This window comes from Chionomys nivalis, chromosome 10 (genome assembly GCF_950005125.1).
Source record: "Chionomys nivalis chromosome 10, mChiNiv1.1, whole genome shotgun sequence".
NCBI lineage: Eukaryota > Metazoa > Chordata > Mammalia > Rodentia > Cricetidae > Chionomys > Chionomys nivalis.
The window spans coordinates 72,860,666-72,874,825 of NC_080095.1; positions in this window are offsets into that span (position 1 = coordinate 72,860,666).

The following is a 14,160-nucleotide window of genomic DNA, read 5'->3' on the forward strand; positions in this document are numbered from 1 at the left end:
TTGTTTATGTCTGAAGTTTCTTAGTTGCTTTTTATCTGTAGTATATATCTAACAATAAGAGAGACAGTACACTTTCTTGAGATCTACTAAATCATGCACAATGTCTAAGAGAAAAGGAGCCTAAAAAAAAAAAAGAAAGAAAAAGTCACTAGTAAAAGACAAGAAGATATTGTATCTTATGAGGTCATCATGACAGAACCATTGGACAGGTTTTGATAAACATTGCAGAGCTGTGGATCATTGCAGGAGACAGTCTGCACGAATCTGAACTCTTGCCAAGAAAAACCTGTTTTAAGGAGAGAGTACCATATAATAATATAACTAAAGCTTGATGAACATAGTAAAAGGAAGTCAGGGTGAGTCCTACTGTTCACTTGAGACCAGTCCTTTCAAAGGATCCTTCCTCTTTCCTGTTTTCAATTCAAGACTAGAGTAGGGTGGTGGCTCTCTGAGTCATAAAGAAAATGTATACTTCAGATATTTAAGCAGAGAACAGGAATAAGGAGGTAGTGGGTTTGCCTCATTGCACCCTACTCCAGATTGTTGAGAGACAACAATTTCTGTTCCATCCCCACTTCCCACTTCTTTTCTTCAGGCCTTTAATATCATAATATTAAATACGTCTTGTTCTGATTTTTTTCTGTGGTCTTTCTCTTATGTACATTTGTCAGAGAATTCATCTGAATAGGGTAGATTATAACTAGAAAGGGTCACCTTGGGCAAAATTTTATGAACAAAAAAATATAAATGAACAATTTCCATAATATTATTCATACTCTCTTTTATGTAGGAAATTGTCTTCTATGTGGTCTCTACTTAACCCAATGCAGGATTCTGTGTATTTAGAAGCCATGCCCTTAGAATAGATAACTGGTCAGGTTTTAAAGTTGTGAACATTTTACCCTAAATTGGTGAAAATGGAATTTAATATGTAAGATGAGTAAACAGAGAGATGCAAGAAATAATTAATCCAAGAGGTTAACAGGAATGTATGGGAGACATTGACTTAGGCATAGACCTTGCTCAAGGTCCCAAAAGGTCAAGCCCTGTGGTCACCATCATTCACATAAAGTTTCAAGTCTTCAAACTAATGCTAAGTTGTTTATCTGTCCTTATAATAAATTAGGAGAGAAATGATAGCCAAGGCCATAAGCAGGCCAATCAAGATAAGGAAGTCTACTCTGCTTTCACTCTCTTTCATAAGGAAAATAAGCTGAAGCCACAGGATACCAACCAATACGACGTCTGTATTGCACTGTTTCCTTGTTCCTGTGCCAGCCACTTCACAAACACTAAGTGTCCTGTCATGAAAAGTGGAAATTTTTTTCCACATCTGAAGATGAGAGTCCAATTAATGAATTTCCATTAGGTGAAATTGTGTGGGGATGTATAATTTTTAAATGTTTGTTAATATCCTATTTGTACATAATGCACTGTTATCACATGCACCCCCCCCACTCCTTCAGCTGGTCCCCTCCTACCCTCATGTCTCTCTTGTCTTCTTAGGATTTAAAACATTTTTCTTTATTTCCTTTTTGCATTTTTGGGGAGAGGGCCACACACATGTCACTGCTCCTGTGTGTTCATAATCATAATAGTAACGTCATACTCTGGTGACAGCACTCCTCAACGCTCCTTCCCACGTTTGGTTTCTGAAGACATTCCATCATCTCTTCTGTGATGGAAGGTAGTCTAGTTGTCTCATTTGGGGTCAGACCCTTATCTGTGAATGATTCTCAGCACTTTGGCCAATTATACGTCTCCACTTTGAATGTCACCTACTGCTAAAAGAGGATTTCTCTGACCAAGTCTTCACTAGTCTAGAATTTCAAACAAATCCAACTTGGAAGTTGTTGGCTACCTCAGAACACTCATGCCTCTACTGCACCAGTGGGCATTTCACCAGGTAGTTCAATACTGTATCACATAAGGTAGATAGCCAGGAGTAATATTTGATAACTTTTGTACACCAGTAGCCTGCATAGAATCTTCAATCACAGTGAGTGCTAGTCAGCAGAAAGGGAGCTTCTGGCTCTGGTGTGGGAAGTCCTTCTGTCTGTGTGTTGATTTTATTAATAAATAAAGAAGCTGCTTTGGCCTGTGATAGGACAGAATAGAGCTAGGTGGGAAAACTAAACTGACTGCTGGGAGAAAGAAGGTGGAGTCAGGGAGAAGCTACGGAGCTACCCACAAAAGATAGTGATGCTGGAACCTTGCCAATAAGTCACAGCCATGTGACAATACACAGATTACTAGAAATGGGTTAATTTAAGATGTAAGAGCTAACCAATAAGGAGCTAGAGATAATAGGCTAAGCAGTAACTTAATTAATACAGTTTCTGTGTGATTATTTCGGGTCTGGGAAGCCAGGAACGAATGAGCAGCCTCCAACAATGCAGCTCAGTTCCATTTTGGTTTCTATGTCCGGAGTGTATGCAATCATCAGGAGGAGACACTTGCTGCCTGGTTCTGCTACGCACCAAGAACAAAGACAATAGCCTGTATTATTTTGTGAGTTTCTACAGGCTCCCTGACAACAACCCATAGGGAAGTATTCCTCAATTGGCACTGGGCACCCGGATTTTGTTTTAGAAACCTGTGACTTCTGGTATTCACCACCAAATCAGAGTGTTTCCAATAATGCTCATTTAAACAAACACCATTGTTTTAGTTAGTTATGAAATGTTTCTAAATTTCTAAAGGTTTCTAAATTTTTTTATACATCCTCCGGTTTAGTTGGTCCCTCCCCCAATTTGCATCTTTTCTTCTTCTCCTCCCATCAGCTCTGAACCTTTCCTCATCGAGTGTCCTCCGTGGCCCCTTTCATGCTGCTTGTATTTTGCTAATCATCCCAGCCAGACATCTTTTGATTAAGGAAAGTGGTCATAGGTATTATCTTTCTGAAATTAAGGTCTCAAAAATAATCATTAACTAAGGGTTACAACAAAACATAGTCTCATTCTACAGTGCAGACTGGCCTGGACATCACTTTGAAGCACAGTCTAGCCTTGACTTTACAGTGATACTCCTACCTCAGTCTTTTGGGATTTCAGGTGTGAGCTACCATGTCTAGTTCCCATTAAATAAAACTTAAACATTATACAACTGTTTCTAAAACTCCCTTTCTAATGTGGAAAAATATCTGATCTTTACCTCGGGAGAACATTTGTATCTGCTTTTACTCAGAAAGTCACTTTCCATTCTGCAATTCTGTTTTCTTTGTCCTAGAAAACTAAACCCTCTTCCAGTACGGAAGCCACCTCTGAAAGTTCCTCTTCTCAACAAGTTCGTTTGAAGCTACAGTCCTTTGAGACTGAAAATGTGCCCTTTCCTTAATTATTCCATAGTCATTCATCTAATTTTGATATCATTTCTACAAGAATCTACTTTCTGAGTCCCACACTTGATCATTAAATTGTCTGTCTCACTTCTCCACTTGGTTCTCTGATATCTCAAATGCATGACCAAAATGGATTTTTCAATTATTTTCTGCATTAAATTTCTAAGCTTACTAAAGTCAAGGATCATCTATCCAGTACTTTAAAGAAGAGAGTGTATCTATTAGTAAATTTTACCTGTCTTAGTCCTGGATCTAGCTCAGTTTGCTTTCCTCATTTATCAGGTTTCAAATCAAGTCTAAACCAGTTACACCTATCTCACCTGGACTATAGTGTTCTCCAAATAGTTTTCCTTTTTCTGTTTCTCAGTTCCTTAATTTGTTTAACCATATTCCCTAAGAGTGACCTTCAATGTAGACAGGTTCTCACCAGTCTTTTGTTCATAAAGTTTCTGTGACTTCTTAGGTCATTGAAATGTACCTCCTGACGACCTATGATCTGTACACTGAATGCCCCCTCCTTAACACGTCTTCATCATAATTCTTTCACTGGGCTCCAGTTACTCTGGTCCTTCTCTTCTTTCTTGTTGGCTACAAACCCTCTCTCTCCTCTGTGTTTCTGTTCCTACTCTTTCCATTTGGCAGACTGTTTTTTCCAGTCTTCCCTCAGCTGTTTCTTCCTTTACTTCTTCAAAACGCTTTAAATTGGCAAGCACTCCCTCAGCCACCTGCTTAGGTTCTTCCATTACATATTAACATTGATATTGCATAATATGAAACACAGTCTGTAGCTATATATTTACTTGCTTACTGTCTTTGCTTTCATCAGACCATGAAGCTCACATGTGAGGATTTATGATCATTAAGATTCCTATGCCAGGAATTACATTCACTGATGGTCATCCATCAGGACTGTATTCACATATGAGGCCTTGGGTTATACTGCAACATTCCCAGTACCTAGCACAGTGCCTAGTCTAGAGTAAGTTTCTGCTATTGGATATATGATTAGTTGTAATAGCACCTTCATATGATTTCATGTTCTGAACTTTCTCAGTTGAGCTGGCTTTAAATACTCTCACTAGTTATTTCATTTATTTCTATATCACACATATACATATTGCATTAAATCAGTGGGGAAAAATAATTATGTGCTCACTTTCTGAAAATGTTACCCATTTTTGCTATTATAATTAGCATTATAATTACTGTAATAGAACTTTGTCATTTAAGGAAACTTACAGAGGTAGGAATCCCAGGATTGTAGCTGCTGAACATTTTGTCCCAGGGGATCACAATGTTTCCTTTGGAAATATAACATAGTAACTGCAAAATAAGTAATCTTAGATAAATTAGTCAGACCTTTTCATTTTTTAAAGAATTTATTTACTTTTGAGATGGAGTCTCCCTACATTTCCCAGGCAAGGTTCAAGAGATCCTCTTGCTTAGCCTCCTGAGTACATGGGATAAAGGGACAGGACACAGACACTGACTGGGTCATACCCTGTCAATGCTTAGGAAAGAAATACTCTTTGTGAAGCCCAGTTTCTGTCATGAAGCCCCTCTCTGGGGTCAAAGACTCCTTTTGTGAGCTTGACACTATTGACACTATTGAAGTCTAATTTCTTGCCTTAGAAATATTTTCCATTATATCTACTATGTGTTGAGATTGTCGGGATCCCAAGATGCCCATTAGAAGATATGTTTATTGTACATATGACATCTTACATCTAATTTGGGTCAAAATTTTTAATTGACTCATCTATCAATGATAGTAATAAAGTAACCAGTTCTGTCAACTTAAGAGTGGCAGCCAGAAACTCATTTTTTTTTTTAGTCAGAGATTTATTATCAGTACTTGGGTTATGAATTCCAAGGAGTTTTCAAAAAATAAATTTATGAAAACCCAGATTCCTAAAAGATGGATTAAAAAATTTTTTAAAGTACATTTTTATTTAGAAAATAAGTGAAGACATTAACTCTAAATGAGGAATAGACATGAACAAAGAGACCTGAAGCACAGTCAAGGCCATAACAAACCTGATCTTACAGCTAGTAAGAAGTTGGCTTTGGGCAAGATGATGTTCTGAGAGTATGACAGGATTTGAATAATCAATACTGGCATCTTGTGGAAAGCCAGAGCTGCCCACGCCCTCAAGTATATCAGGGCTCTTCTAGAGCAGACATGACATGGCGCTTAAGGATCTCTAGCCAACAGGACTGTCCATGCCCTCGAGTAAATCCGGGCTCTTCTAAAGTAGACATGGCATGGTGCTTAAGGCTCTCTATCCACAGACTCCAGACTGCTGTAAGGCTCAACGTAGGTTTCCAGAGTTATTTTCTTTACCTGTGAAGAGCTTCCTTTTCTCTCTCTCTTCTTTCTCTCTTCTAAGTAATTCTTTCCTTCAGTCTGCCTCAGTCTGCTAACTAGCCCCTGTTCCAGGAAGGTCTCAGCAATATTTGCTCCAAGCATGCATACAGGCACAGAGTGAGCCAAAGAAGACATAGATAGAGGTGAGGGGGTGGGGAGGATAAGGGCTCTGGCTGATACAATCAGTATGGTTTTTCACAGAGGAGACATTGCAGATAGCTCAAAGTAAGACAGGGTAGGATTTAGCTATACAAAGTCAAGGCCTGGAGTTTACCGTTAGACAGGACACCAAGGGCAAAGAAAATTGATTTTGCCTTTAAGGTGCTTTTTGTTCTGCTCCAGCCCTTCTCCCCTAGGTATTCTGGGGCAGTGCTTTTTAAACTTTCATGTATACATGGATTAGCCGGAGAGCTTGTTACAGTGTAGATTCCAGTCCAGCAGGCAGGTCTGGGGCCGGCAGAAGAGTACATTCCTAACAGGTTCCCAGGTCATGCCAAAGCTACCAGTCCAAGAGGAGAATTTCATACTGTACAGTACAGTAGAGGGCAATCACTTCACCCCTCCCTCCTACTTCTCCTCCCGGACCTCTTCCACCCTCACCCCACCCACCCCCAAACTTCCTCTTCTCTGAGAAGTATTCTTTAAACAACTATGTCCCAGACCTTATGTTTCCAAGACTAGACAAGAGCTCTGAGGGATTTCAGGGTGTCTGCATGTGCAGCCCCCTTGGGTCTGAGAAGCTGAGCTCTGAGGGATTTCAGGGTGTCTGCATGTGCGAGAAGCGGAAGTCTGAGGGATTTCAGAGTATCTTCATGTCCACCCTTCTAAGGACTGAGACTCTTCAGGGAAGCAGGTGGTGTGAGGTTTTTTTCACTGATATTCCTACACCAGATTCAAGGAGCATAACAGAAAGGGAATTGCTGCCATGAGCAGCATAAAGACCTCTCCCCTGTCTCAGGTTGAGCATGGACTGTGTTGTCCTGTCATCTCTAAAACTTGTGGCAGAGAAATGCTGAGACAGTATTTGTGTGGCTAGTGACTCATGTGTTTCCTGGCAGAATCGGAACTTCTTTGTTAGAGCATAGTCTAATGACTCTTGTGGATCACCGTGGGGACAGCGTTGTTTATACTACAACTAGGAATCAGCAACCAGCATGGTTCATTTACCAAATTGAATTTATGTTACAAGCCATGTTCATGCTAAGGTGAATAGTTCACATAATTTTTTACAAATTTTAAGTTTTCTGTTACACACTGTTCCCTCAGACTTTTAATTCAAATAATTCAAGAAATATTGGATGACAGATGTATCTCAGTGATAGATCAGTTGCCCACCATGTCTGAGGCCCTGCTGTTAGTGGGGCATGTTTGTGGAAAGAGCCATATTTAACTATTGGTTACCAAAATTTAGTAGTTCCTGTTTAAGATTAACTTATGGTAGAGAAGCAGTTTCTTACAAGTCTTCATTGAGTCAAAACCTAATAAGCAGGGGGCTGGAGAGATGACTCAGTGGTTAAGAACACTGATTGCTTTTCCAGAAGACCTGGGTTCAATTCCCAGCATCTACAAGGCAGCTTACAACTGTCTGTAACCCTAAGATTTGCCACTCTCACATAGATTTGCATGCGAGAGAAACACCAATGCATATACAATAAAATAAACAAATTATTAAATAAAAACTAATAAGTACAGATGCTAAAATCACTATTGTCAGAATCTGCCTGCTTTGGCTATTTATTTATTTATTTATTTATTTTTGAGACAGAGTTTCTCTGTGTAACAATCCTCCCGACTGTCCTGGAACTTGCTTTGTAGACCAGGCTGGTCATATACTCACTGAAATCCCCCTGCCTCTGCCTCACAAGAGCTGGGATGAAAAGGCGTGTGACACATCTGCTGGCTGGCTTTTCTCTTTAAATATAGTAACAGGTGGAGACATTGGGACATCTGAACCGGAAAAGTGGAATATTCTCAGAACACTTTCTGGGTATGTAAACTTGTTTTTATAATGTCATGATTGTCTCTGGTTGATAAAATAGATGGCAAGTAGCAGAGGTAATGCTTCTTAGAATTTCCTTGGAAGAGAAACTCCAACTACATGATTGATTTCCTCTCTATTTTCTCAGTAACCAAGATAAATGGTTAGGATATTGAAGTAGCAATGCTCATGTAGAATTCTGTGTGCCAAGTACCACACTAAGTGTATTATATATGTTCTCTGGCCCAATAAGCCACCTGTGGATAGTAATATGAATACTTCAGAGATAAGAAATCCCACAGAAAATTGAATTTGCCCAAGATTCTGAAGAGCTGATCCAAGTTTCAAACTCTAATCTGTCTGGTATAAAATCCATGCCTTCCCCATTACAGCATGCTGCTTCTGCACACCAGTCACTGGACATCTCTTCTGAAGGAAGGACTGCTGACTTCTGTGTCAGCAACTTCAGGAAGAAAGGGCTTTCGTGACTCATGATGGCAGGAATGTGAATGAGCCAGTCCCATTGTACCCGTGATCAGGAAGCTGTGAAAAATGAATGTTAGTGTCCAGTTTACTTCATTCATTCTTTTATTCATTCATTCACTCATTTATTGATTTTTCAAGACAGGGTTTCTTTGTAGCTTTGGAGCCTGTCTTGGAACTAGCTCTTGTAGACCAGGCTGGCGTCAGAATCACATAGATCTGCCTGCCTCTGCCTCTGCCTCAACCAGTTTCTCCTTCCTCCATTCCTCCCAACTTTTTCTATTTTATCCAGCCTGGGACTCCAGTCCATGGAATACTGTTGTCCACATTCAGCATGGCTCTTTACACTTCAGTTAACTCCCTTACAGACAGGCCCAGGACTTGACAATCAAGGTTAATCATTACAGGTAGTACGAAGACCTTCAAATTCTCTCTGAAGCTTTTTGTACTTTCTGTATACCTTCTACCTTGGTTCTGCTTACTATGGCTGTGGTGAAATGCTAGGACCAAAGCAAGTTAGATACACTTGCACATCACTGTTCATCATCAAAGAAAGTCAGGATGGGAACTCAAGCAAGGCGGGAACCTGGCAGCAAGAACTGATGTAGAAGCCATGGAGTGGTTTTGCTTGCTCATTGTGGCTTGCTCAGCTTGCTTTCTTATCAAACCAGGGATGAAACCACCCACAATGGGTTGGGCCCTCACCCTTAAATGACTGATTAACAAAATGCTCTTCAGGCTTGCCTATAGCCTGATCTCATGGAAGCAACTTCACAGTTGAGGCTCCTGCCTCTCTACTGACTCTAGCTTGTGTATAATTTACATCAAGTTAGCCAGTGCACCTGCCCAGTAAAGCGCACGCTACTTTCTCTGCCCAAAATTCTATCTTTGCTATTTTTTGGCTCAGTTCACCATTGTTTCTTGAAAAATTCTTTTCTTTGTTTACCATTCTACTCTAGACTTTTCAAAACCTGGTGTGCTTTTTGACTGTAAAATTTATCGCAAAAGTAATTTTATATTTGCCTATACATTTAAATATCAAATTGCTTATCTCTAAAATTAACTATCTTTGATCTTTAATGATACGCCTTAAAAGTGACATGCAATTGTAATTTGTTGCTGGGCTTCTGTCTCTGTGCTAGGCATTGTGTGAGGACAATTTAAGGCCTAAAAGCTTGTTCTCAGCACTTGAGGAAATATAAGTCTGTTTGAAAAGAAGCAGATAAAAGACAATTGTTACAAAATAACCAAGTTCAAAGTACAAACATGTCTTCTTTCAAGATAAAAATTTGCTTTGCTTTCATCTCCCTTCTCCCAAGGTACTTTCTCTGTCTCTAGTTAGTATTGGCCTCCGCCCTACACTGGCATACGAACTCTGATACATCTTAGAAGATAAAGCAATATAATCAGAGAAGTAGAAAGGACTCTGCAGAACAGCGGAAGACCCACTAACCTGTGAGAGAAGGAAATATAGAACTCAAATAATGGCCTGGTCCTTCAGAAACTGGCCAGAATGGTGCACTGAAGTTCATAAAATTTGATGTCAAAAGTCGATATTTATTGTGGTTCTTGAAAGCACAGAAGGAATGAAATGATACCATGAGTACAATGGCATCAGAATACTGTACCATGAAACCATAAAAAAAAATGGGGACAAGTTACAAACCGGCTAGGATAGTCATGGTTAGATAAAACTACAGACTACGATTAATTTCTCTGAGAATAGAACAAAATCTGAAGCACAAGTCTATCTCAACTCTGAAAGTTTCTTATATTCCAGCAAATAGATGTCACTGGATGTGAAGGATTTCCTTACCGATTTACAGGAAACGAAACATGTACCCACAATAGCCACCAACCTGTCACTAGCCGGGAAGCCTCCTGCTACTGCCAAGAGAGCCACTCTGAAAACAAAACAGAACCTAAAAGGTTAGGAGAATCCGTAGTTTTGAAAAAACAATAACAAAGAATCAAAGTATAAGCATGTGTGTATATTTCTTGTTTTGTGCACCAGAGGCTCAAACGTAGGGCGTTGTGTATGAGGAGCAGTCACTCTTCCGCTGGACCCCACACGACAGCTTTTTTTTTTTTTTTTTGGCCATGTTTCGTCCTCTAAGTATTTATTATTTATTATTATTCTCTGAAATAATAAATTGGACTTTTAATCGTAGATGTCTTAGAAGAGCAGTCAGTTTCCCACACAGAAGCATAGGTTAATCTAACAAAGTTATTGTATTCAGTTCTCAGTTGTAATACACTAAAGTTGCATTGATTCTTAGATATGGGGAACAATAGACAAACTAAGTGAGAAAAACCAAGGAAAGAAGGAGGGGAACAGCTGAGTGGAGGGGGGAGGAGAGTGGGTGGATGGGGAGAAGGAGAGGAAAGAGGGTGAATGGGAGAGGAGGGAGGAGAATGGGGGAGGAGGGAGGAGAATGGGGAGGAGAGTGAGTGGCTGGGAGAGGAGGGCAAGAGAGTGGGTGAGTGGGAGAGGAGGGTGGGTGGATGCGTGAATGTTGCAGGGGAATGGTAGGAAGGCAAAGAGAAGAAGAAGAAGAAGAAGAAGAAGAAGAAGAAGGAGGAGGAGGAGGAGGAGGAGGAGGAGGAGGAGGAGAGGAGGAGGAGGAGGAGGAGGAGGAGGGGGGGGGGAGGAGGACTACATTCTTCTGACTCTGACCTACTACTTCAGGATCAACTAAAGTCCTGCTTCTGTTCTCCCACGGAGAGGAAGAGGGACATTTTCCTCTTCCGTGTGACTCCCAGGCACACTTGGTACCACTTTAAAACTGAGAAACTTAATAGATTTCTTGGGGCTAGATTACTGACATCACTTTTGTAGGAAAATGAGCAGCCTAAAGAATAGATTCTTTGGCTACTGGAGGGTAGCTGATAGCAGCAGATGCAGAGACCCACAGCCAAGTTGAAGTTGAGATCTCCATTTGGTCTCTCTGCTTGGAACTCAAGAAATCCTTGGAAGAGAGAGAGGAAGAAATGTAGAAGCCAGAGGAGTTAAGGACATCAGGAGAATATAAGTGACAGACTTCAACCTAGTAGAGCTCACAGGGGCTCACAGACGGAAGTGACCATCATGATGCCCGCATACAAATAACTTTAAAAAATAGATACTTCTAGGTCTACAAACACTAATTTGAAGGGATATAAAAAAGCAAAATTGAAGCCAGTGGTGGTGGTGCACGCCTTTAATCCCAGCACTTGGGAGGCAGAGGCAGGGGGATCCCTTTGAGTTCGAGACCAGCCTGATCTACAAGAACTAGTTCCAGGACAGCTAGGACCATTACATAGAGAAACCCTATCTTGAGAAAAAAAACAAAAACAAAAACAAAATTGAACCATATGAGATTTCCAATATTCAATAGTTTATGCTAACAAGCATGGTAGTTAGATACTGTTCAGCTTAAGAGTTAGTAAGTTGATAGATTCCAAAGTTGTTTTTTTTTAATCTAAATTCATACCATCCAAATGAAAATTTGAGAAGGTATTAACTATGCAGTATAGAAGAAGGTTTTAAAATGTAGAGATTAGAGGTGTTTTTAGTTCTATATGTATAGTATGATTTATTGGCACCATTATATATTAAATGAAGATATTAAAACATTGTCCTGTAACAAGATTAATAAAGACCTATAGACAGAAATTGGGGTTCAACCTGAAGGTCAGAAAAGCAAAACAGCCAGCCACTGGCTCTTACCTCTACCTCAGTCTGAAATGGTGATCCTGCCTCCAGGAATCTCAGAATGAGACTGTGTGTGAGAGCTGTCTCCTCCTGTCTTATATTCCTCTCTAGGGCTGGCCTTAAAAGCATGCACCTCTACCACCAGGTTTCTATGGCAAAATAGTGTGAGTACTGGGATTAAAGGTGTGTGTCACCACTGCCTTGTCTGTAATCCTCACCAGTGTGGCTGTTTTACTCTCTGAACTGCAGGCAAGATTTATTTATTAAAATACAAATAAAGTATCACTACACTGTCCTATGACATTAATCCCACTTATCAAACTGTGACCATGTCAATTCATTCTGTGTGTTTGTTTATTGGCTTTTGAGATATGGTCATGTTATATAACCCCTGAACTCATGGCAAATCCCCTGCCTCTGCTTCAGCTGTGCTAGTATTAGAGGCAGGAGTCACCTACTCAAATCTGTTCAATATTTAGACAGTGCTTCCTCTACATACATCCTTACAGGACCTACAACATAGACTGAGGTTCACAGTGAGCGCTGGGGCACTGTAGATGAAATCATTGTTTTGCATCACTTAATACCCACAAAAGGGTCTGGTGTCTCCTTGCAACCATGACATTGCCTGTCCCACAAAGGAAAAAGAAAAGGCCCCTTTTATGTCTTCCCTCTTTCTCACAATGCTGTCAGTTAGAAGAGTTTTAACTTGGCAGTTTGTTGAACAACAGTGTCTTTTTTATTACTTTCATTTCAAGATTAAACTTCAAAGACAAAAATAAGATCTGTGCTTGCTGTCATCCACTCGGCCATTTCTGTAACTCTGTGCAAGGAAAAGACAATGCTATCTTTCTACGGGGTGGGAACTGGCTTCACTCTGAGATGAGTTCCTTTGCCATGGGTTTAAAAAATACCATTTGACATTTACTCATACAAATTTTAAAATGTGATCATTTTAATATTTAAGCTGAAAGACAAAGTGCATGAAGCAGTTATTTCAGTCCCTAATGCGCACGCTCACGGTGCACACATGCATACACACACATTATCAAACACAAGCAAAATATTTTTCTTGTGAGCCCCTCCCTATATAAATGTTTACATCCTGTTCTTGTTCTTGATGACATTATTATTATGACTTTTAAAACAATAATTCTTAGGAACTAGCGGAGGTGAACAGAGACCCGGAAGATTTTGATGATGGAAACTTTTCTTTATTTTGTAAATATTTATAACTACCTGTTTGCGATAGGTCCTGGGCTAGGTACTTCCTGGTTTCCAGAACTTCTGGAAAGCTTCTGTGTAAACACTCAAGCATTTTTTTCTCCCTCCTTTGAGAGTTCTGCATGCTTAAAATACTTCCAATAGATAAAGGGTAGTCTGTTCTCCTTGAAAGGAGCAATTGATGAGCTCCTCTGTAAAGAGACTCACCACAGGGCACCGAGGGAAGCCCCAGGTGTCTAGCTGAAGCAGACACTACGCTGACAAAGTGTTCCAGAGTTAGAAGGCGCTTTGTACAGAGAGCACAGTCATCTTATATTGACCTTCAATACTGAGGCGGAGAGGGATTATCAGCGGATCTTAGTAAACAGCTGAGCTCCTCAACAACTGATTCCAGAGTTTTATTAGTAAATTCAGATTTTTTTAAAAAAAAAGCTTTTCAAATGGATGAAATTTGCTATTTTAGACAACTTTTGTACTGCAGCTAAGACTTCTTATGTTGAGTCTAGCTTTATTTATAATGATCACGGTCAGTGCTTTCCTATTGCATAAACTCTCACTATTAAAAAAAATCAAAATCACATATAACTTCTTCTAAAACCTCTCATAAATAACAAGAATTGTCTTCTAATTCACAGCTGAGGAAAAGAGCTTGGAAGAGAAGCCAATTGCTCACCATAACTCTTGATGGAGGCATGCCTGGGACTGCGGCAAAAACACCGTTTATCACCTTTTGGTGAAAAGGTAACCCAGCCATGTCTTTCTGAGATAGGCAGTATGTGGATGGCTTTATCAGGGAAATGCCTCTGATATTCATAAAACAGTGACCATGTCATAACCAATTCCCATTCTTCCCCTCCCACGAACATTCCAAACTACTGCTCAACACATCTTCCCAGAAGAGTTATCTTTGGATTATATAGCTTCCCCCACGCCCCAGCATCTCAGCTGACTCCAAAACATTCTACCAAATAAAGTGCTGCCATCACAGATTGGCAGTCAGGACCTCTGAGCCCATCTTGTTCCATTTCTCTGAATGTACTACATCCTGCTGCTTTTACTCCAGCTAAGTAGGG